This window comes from Dromaius novaehollandiae, unplaced genomic scaffold, assembly GCF_036370855.1.
Source record: "Dromaius novaehollandiae isolate bDroNov1 unplaced genomic scaffold, bDroNov1.hap1 HAP1_SCAFFOLD_36, whole genome shotgun sequence".
Taxonomy (NCBI): domain Eukaryota; kingdom Metazoa; phylum Chordata; class Aves; order Casuariiformes; family Dromaiidae; genus Dromaius; species Dromaius novaehollandiae.
The window spans coordinates 2,874,439-2,881,630 of record NW_026991446.1 but is presented as its reverse complement, the minus strand read 5'-3'; the positions used below and the strand labels follow the sequence as shown (position 1 = coordinate 2,881,630).

General features: G+C 42.1%; 1 pseudogene; it reads right to left on the bottom strand.

Moving 5' to 3' along the window:
* Window positions 1-5,348: 5,348 nt before the first annotated feature.
* LOC135326565 (olfactory receptor 6X1-like) lies at window positions 5,349-6,290 on the bottom strand (annotated as a pseudogene).
* Between the last annotated feature and the right edge of the window lie 902 nt (window positions 6,291-7,192).

Here is a 7,192-nt window from a genome sequence, read left to right as displayed (position 1 = left end):
TTAAAGTTGTGCAGACCTGAAGTGAGGTTCCACAACTGCAGGGGAAGAAGGAAGGTTACTGGGCCACACAGGAGTGCAAGGAGAGAGCGGTTTGCATGTAGGAACGTGTGCATCACAGACAGAATGGAAACCTCAGAGATCAGGTGGTGTGGAAAATAGTTAGAGCTGTGATTTTTAGGACAGCACAAGAATGATGATTTGCAGTTTGCTGCTGGAATACAGTATGAAATTGAAAATGCAAGCAAGTTTGGGGCTGGAATAGCTTAGCTGAGTGAAGGGCATTAGCAGGGCTTTGAAAGAAGCCAGATGGGTTGCTGGGGAACTCAGGCATAGGCAAATCAGCAGAAACCAACAGTTTGGTGTTTCAAGCAACAGTGTGTGAGGACAGAGACGTCAGTAAAGCTAGGGAGATTGCAGTGTCAGGTTAAGGTGGGGAAGCAGGGAGCATGGCTAAAGTCTGGAAGGAAACAGTCGCAGGTGTGGGACGCTGTCGGACAGCTTGTGGTGGGGACAGTTGAGGGTCTTGTCAGGGCTGAAAGCCCCTGTCAGAATGGAGGTCTGTGTCCCCTTGGCTATGACTCTTGTCTCTGTCACTGAGGCCTATGAAGAGACACCATTTCCATATGGCACCAGGACCTCGTTGCCCCCTTGCCCTGCTCGGGAAGCCAGGAGATGCCATACCGGTGCCCTGCACTCAGCATTGCACCACCACCCTCACACTGCCCCCAGAAAGAGCCCTGAGCAACATGTGAAGGAGAGGATCACCTTTCTGAAGGACTGGGTGCCAGTGTTTAGCCATTTTGCTTATCAAATGCATCAAGAGTTTACCCAATATAGCAGTCATCTGCACATTTCCTTTGCCTACCTGTAACCAGTGCCTCCAGCTTTCTTCTCTAACTACGTCCCCGGGCAGAGCCCTTCAACTTGTGGTTCCATTAATGGTTGGCTTTGTTGGTGATGGTCCTCAATGGGATGCATTAACACCCTAAGAAACTCCTGGCTTTCTTTCTGACTCCAACTTCTTGAGTGGTTTGTTCAATCTCCTTTCAGTATCTGAACCCAGGAACACTGCATCAAATACACCAGGGGGCTCATTAAAATGCAGAAAGTCCTAACAAGCCACGTCTTCAAGTCTTGTGTGACTAATTGGAGAGATTTGAGGAGTGTAGCTAGAAGAGGAAGATTTCAATAAACTTTAATAAAAATGTATTGTGTTTTTTTTCTTTTTTTTTCTTTTTCAGCATAGAGAATAAGTGATATCAACATTCTCTGGAGGATATTGATCCAGAATGTCTCCTGATGAAGTTCATTCATGTAGGAAAAGCAGTATCCTTGAGGTCAGACACTATATGGACAATTCTTGTCCTCGTCCCCCCACCCCAGCCCTGTCATTTCTCTTATCAGCCACCTGGGATATAAATCACTTGTTTTCAAATCTAATTTTTTTCCACTGAAGTCTGTAGATGAATGTTACAAGTCATAGGCACCTATTCCCATCTACTTTACTTAGAGAGCAAGCTGCATGCAGACACAGAAGGATTTTTCTTAATTGCCGACAAACAAAATAATGGACGGTAGAATTTAATAAAACATAAAATCCCTCAGCTGTACATTAAGGCCAAGTTTTCCTCCACTGAAGTCCGCTTTCCACAGGGAATGACTTTTCTAGAAGTATTTCAGATAGATAGGAAAGGACAGACGTAAACACAATTAAAGAGTTGTCTGAAGAGACAATTAGACAGGCTACTGGAAGACATGGCAAGCTCCAAACTCCCTGAAGCTCAAAGCAGTAACTACGGAGTTGATAGGTAACTGAATGAAATAAGAGTATTAGGAGGAGGACAATTCAATGGACAGTGGAAAATGTGTATGTCCAGATAGCGTGCTGAAAAGATGCTTCAAGAAATGGTCATTTTAATCAATAAATGTGAAAGTATGTGAAGGATGAGTCTGATTAAATACATGGCATAATAGAGCAGTGGTCATGCAACTACTGGGGAATATCAGCATTTTCTTCTGACATTCATACACTGTCTGAAAATTTCCAATTTAGCACCATGGGAAAACATTAAAATCTTCTTAAAGGTATTCAGTTATTTCAGCTGATAAAAATGTGCTCATGTTCTTCAACTCTGAAAAAAATTCTTCAGCTTTTCAGGCAGAGTTCAACAGCTTAAACATAAGCATACGGTGAGAGGCCCCAGCATATCTGATGTACTTTTCTGCAACTGTCAACTGTCTCACAGGAGTGGAAAGAGATCTGAGCAGCAGAGAAAGCCTGGGCAGCCTTTCTCTTCTTCATGGCCACCTCGGTCAGGACTATCCCCTTTGGGGAAGACTTGCTGTGGTGACTGCTTAAGTAGTTCACTAACTTAAGGGGAACCGTAAATGAGCAAGGACTCCAGGTGTAGCACGACCACAAGTAATAAGTATTTATTACTTACTCTTAGATTGCAATCTCTGTCTAATTCGCTATAGCCAGGCACAAAATATTATACTACACACTCTTTGGGTTCGCAACAAAGTTGATGTCATACTAATTCTGATCTCTCAATGCCCTGTCAGTCACGGAGGAAGTGCAGTGCGGTCATCCCCTTCTCACCAGGTGGGGGTCCTGCAGTCAGACCAGCTGTCTGGAGCAAGGTCCACACCACACAAGATGACATTAATATATTGCAGTTCATGAAACACAGTTTTACACTGTGCGTAAGAAGTCTTGTTTTTCTCATTCTATTTTATTTGCTAAAAGACAACCCAGGTCCTGTACACACCATTACTTTCCATGCCTATTTAGTGTCTTCACCAAAATAATTTTAGTGATTCTATGACATCTCAGTATCTTCCTTTAGAGACCTTTGAATGATGCAGATTGTGTTTTGATATTAGCAGAAGTAGGTAAATACATATGAATGGAAGACATTTTGAAAGTGATGGTGTGATTACTGTACGTAAAGTCTTCATTCATATTTCACCAATGAATCACAGTCTGCCATGGTGTACTAACTTCCTGTTAACACTTAAAAAGGTCACTCTAAAACAAGATTCTCAACTAAACATCAGTTATGTTCATTAATATCTCATGAATAATTAGGAAATACTGTGTGACCATTCCAGCGAAATAGTAGAAGTTCTGTCAAAAATATTCACTATAAAAATCTGGAAAATGGGATTTCTTTTTTTAACCTGCCTAATAAATTGACTGAAAGAGGGTATCCAAACCCTATTGATTTGTGCCATTGTCCTAAATGTATGAACATTTTAAAGTGTCCTAGCAACAGCCATTATTGGGTCCACTCAAGAAAGTAGTCAGAAGGGAAGAAACTTTTCCTTGGTTCACTTAGTTTCCTCAGTCCTTAGTGACCCAGAGTTCACTAGATTAAATGATGTTTATTGCTATTCCAGTGGAAAGAATCCCTTATGCTCGCTGCAGGTGCTGGTTCTTACCACACCTTCCTTTCCGTTCACCATTTTTACCCCTCAACACATTCCTCCTGGCCACTGCCTTCTCAGAGCATCCCTCATCTCCTTTTTTCTGAAGATGTATATGAACAGGCTCAGCAATTGTGTGATCAACACAATGAACAGTGCAACCATTCTTACTGTTGGCTTCACATACATGAATGTCATCCCTGTACAACAGAGTCACAAAAATCAGGTGGGATAAGCTTTCTGCCTCCCATGTGCTGAGGAAATGTTCGCAAGGTAGATGTAGGAGATGAGAATCTGCAGGGAAGCGAAGAGGGCATAAAGGCAACAAGAAAGACGAGCTATTTGACAGCAGCTGTGTCTTTCCAGGCCAGGCTAAGCAATGGCGCAACATCACAGCAGAAATGTTTGATGACAGAAGGGGCACAGAGGGACAGGCAAAACGCCAAAGTAGTTTGTACACGGTACAAAGCCACCCAGTCAGGGATCACGTGGTAGCTGGACACAGACTCCACTGATCACAGTGGCAGTGTGGTGGAGGGGATCGCATGTAGCTGTGCACCAGCCAAAGGAGAGAGCTGTCAGGAGGCAAGCTTCAGGGGCTCCCAGAAGTAAAAATAAACAGGCTTGACTTTTGCAGCTATTAATGATGATGGATTTTGTCACGGTGAAACAGTGGGCTAACAGTTTGGGGATTGTGGCTGACATGTACCAAACTCCCAAGAATGAGAGATTCCAAATTAAGAAATGCATGGGCATGTGGAGCAAGGTTTGGGATACAACAGCAGCTATGATTATGGTGTTCCCACTGAGCGCCAGGATGGGCATCACCAGAGTCCCCACAAAGAAGACAACCTCCACCCTCAGAATGCAGGGAAAACCCCTCAGGATAAATTCAGTTTGGTTTTCCAGCACTGGTTTGCACATTTCTGCATGAAAACAAAGGCCTGTAAATACACAGAAAATTTCCAGGCTGACACTTTGAGTGACTCTTCATGACTGCTGCTCCTTGGTAGGGAGGCTTCCAAGAAGAGGAAGGTATGAAGTGTCTTATGGAGGTATAAAATCCCTAGCCTTAACTTGTGGTGGTTTTTCTGTTTTTGCTTCAAAAGGTAATTCTGAGTTACTCGGGAGCTGAAGGAGAAATCCCTTCCTAAAAATACTTCTCTAAGATTTTTTTTTTTTTTTTGCCACTGAGTTTTTCATGTGAATGTCTGTCAAGAAAAAGGGAATAAGATGACTACCTAAAATGTAGATAGCTACCTTTTAGCTGAGATCATTCTAACCTTCAATATTTGTTGAACTCAAGCATTCATTAATTTACAAAAATCATGTGTCTTAAATTACACGGGAGAGCAGTCTAGGTGATGAGAGAACCAATGCTAGACATTAGGATCATCACTTTGGAAGTAATCATTGAAAGTAAATATAATACACCAATCAAAAATGATACAGAACAAAAATAAAAATTAGGATAATGCAAACTGGTCTCTATTGATGTTAATCCTTTGACATTAGTGAAGATACAACATATATACAGACTAAACCCCCAAACTGCACACTTCAGAACAACTACAGCAATTGTAAGTCATCTGTGTTTTACAGAGCAAAAAAAAATAAACTCAGACAGACTACATGCTAGGTAGCTCTTTTAGTTTTCACTTTTGCACTGATGTATAATGAAAATACTGGAACGCTGCAAAAGACTTTTCAAAAAGCGCAATCTCCAAATAGCACGTCAGAAAAACAAGCAACTTAACAAGCAATTCAAACACTGTCACATAGTCAGAAAGCAGTAGTTCTGCCTTCTTAATAGCAAGTGCTTCTTGCTACTCACTATTTACTGTTAGAAGTGCTTCCCAGCAATGGTTTGAGAGATCAGTTTCCTGCCAGAGTATCAAGAAAAGTCAGTATTTTTGCCCTCACTTTTTTACCTCAAGCATTTTATTTCTGATGAGTGCCTTTTTTAGGGCAGTCTTTACCTCCTTGTTCCTCAAGGTATAAATGAAAGGGTTGAGCAGTGGTGTCACAAGGGTGTTCAGAAGGGACACCGCTTTGTTCATACCTAGCGAGGCATGCCCGCTTGGCCTGGCATAAATAAATATGACTGCTCCATAAAGCAAGAGAAGTACCGACAGATGGGCAATGCAGGTGGAGAAAGCCTTCCGTCTCCCTGAAGCAGACGGGATCCTCAGTATGGTGAAAATGATGAAGGAGTAGGAGACAGTGGTCAGAATGGAAGTGCTGAACAGAACTACAGCAGCAACTATGAAGATGATCCTTTCAATATAGTGAGTATCAGTGCAAGCCAACTGCAGCAGTGGCTCCACATCACAGTAGAAGTGGTTGATGACATTGGGGCCACAGAACGTCAGCTGGAACACCAGGAAGCCTTGCACAAAGACAGTCAGGAAACCACCAGCCCAAGAGGCAAAAGACAGCTGAGCGCACAGTCTTCCACTCATGATGGTGGTATAATGGAGAGGGCTGCATATGGCTAGGTAGCGGTCAAAGGACATGGCTGTGAGGAGGAAAAACTCAGTGGCACCTAGGAAAAAAATGGGAGAAGGCTTGAGCTTTGCAGCCGGCTATGCTGATAGACTTCTTGGCATCCAAGAGGTTGGCCAAGAGTTTGGGGACTGTAGCTGAGATGTAGAGGATTCCTAAGGATGAGAGGTTTCCGAGGAAGAAATACATGGGCCTGTGGAGAGTGCAGTCATTAGCACTATGGCAATGATGATGATGTTCCCAGTGACAGTCAAAAGGTAGATGACCAAGACACCCACAAAGAGCAAAACATGAACCTTCTGAATGCTGGGGAAACCAAGAAGAATAAATTCAGTCACAGAAGTTTGGTTTTCCATCCTTTGCTTCCACTCTGGATAGTTCTGCAACATAGCTATCTATTTATTTACATATATCTATGCAAGATTGTATCAGTTGTTTTTAACATTTATTTTAATCACCCCAAAGCTTTGAAATCTTTAGAATCACTTTCCAGTCACTTTTTTAGCATAGCTTCATGTCTTCGTATCTTCAACACTGAGAAATGCATAGCTTCAACACTGGCAGACCAGCTACATGTCTAAGGAAATTGTAAGCAGCAAATGACACGTAAGGCAGTATTTCCTGTACCTGTCACACTTTAAGGATAGAAGCCATCAGTGTAAGTTCTGTCCTCCAAGAGGTGTGTGCCTAGAGAGAGAAATAATGCAGGCTCCTACTCTCCAGCCCAGGGTTGTACCTCCGGAAAGTAATTAATTCATTAACAGAGGTGTCTTTCTCTCCACAGTCTGCAAAGGGCAACTGGATAACAAGGGGGGAACAGACGCTGCAGAAATGGTTAAATATAGATCAAATGAATCTCACTCTTTACAGACACACGGCTAACATAAGCCTGCTTTGCAGATAGCTTATTTTCTAGAGAGTTTATTCTTTCTACAAGGAATACTTCTATGCTAAGATGATAGATTGTACAGAAAATAAATTCAGTCGTTACTTTTTGAAATTCAACATCACCTATGCTTTGTTACCTTGAGCTTTTTCATCCCCACAGCTGCGGTCAAGCAGTTCTAAATGAAACAAATAGAACATATAACTCACATATAAGATCTGCTCACTGCTCACCCATTTAAGTTTTCCTATAATTGACAGACGATCAAAATGTTGGGTCTGTCCTGTTTTATATACCTTCAGAAAAAGAAAAAAAAAAAAAAAAGGAAAGAAAAAGAGTCACTCTGTGACTAGAAACTACGCTCTTCCATAT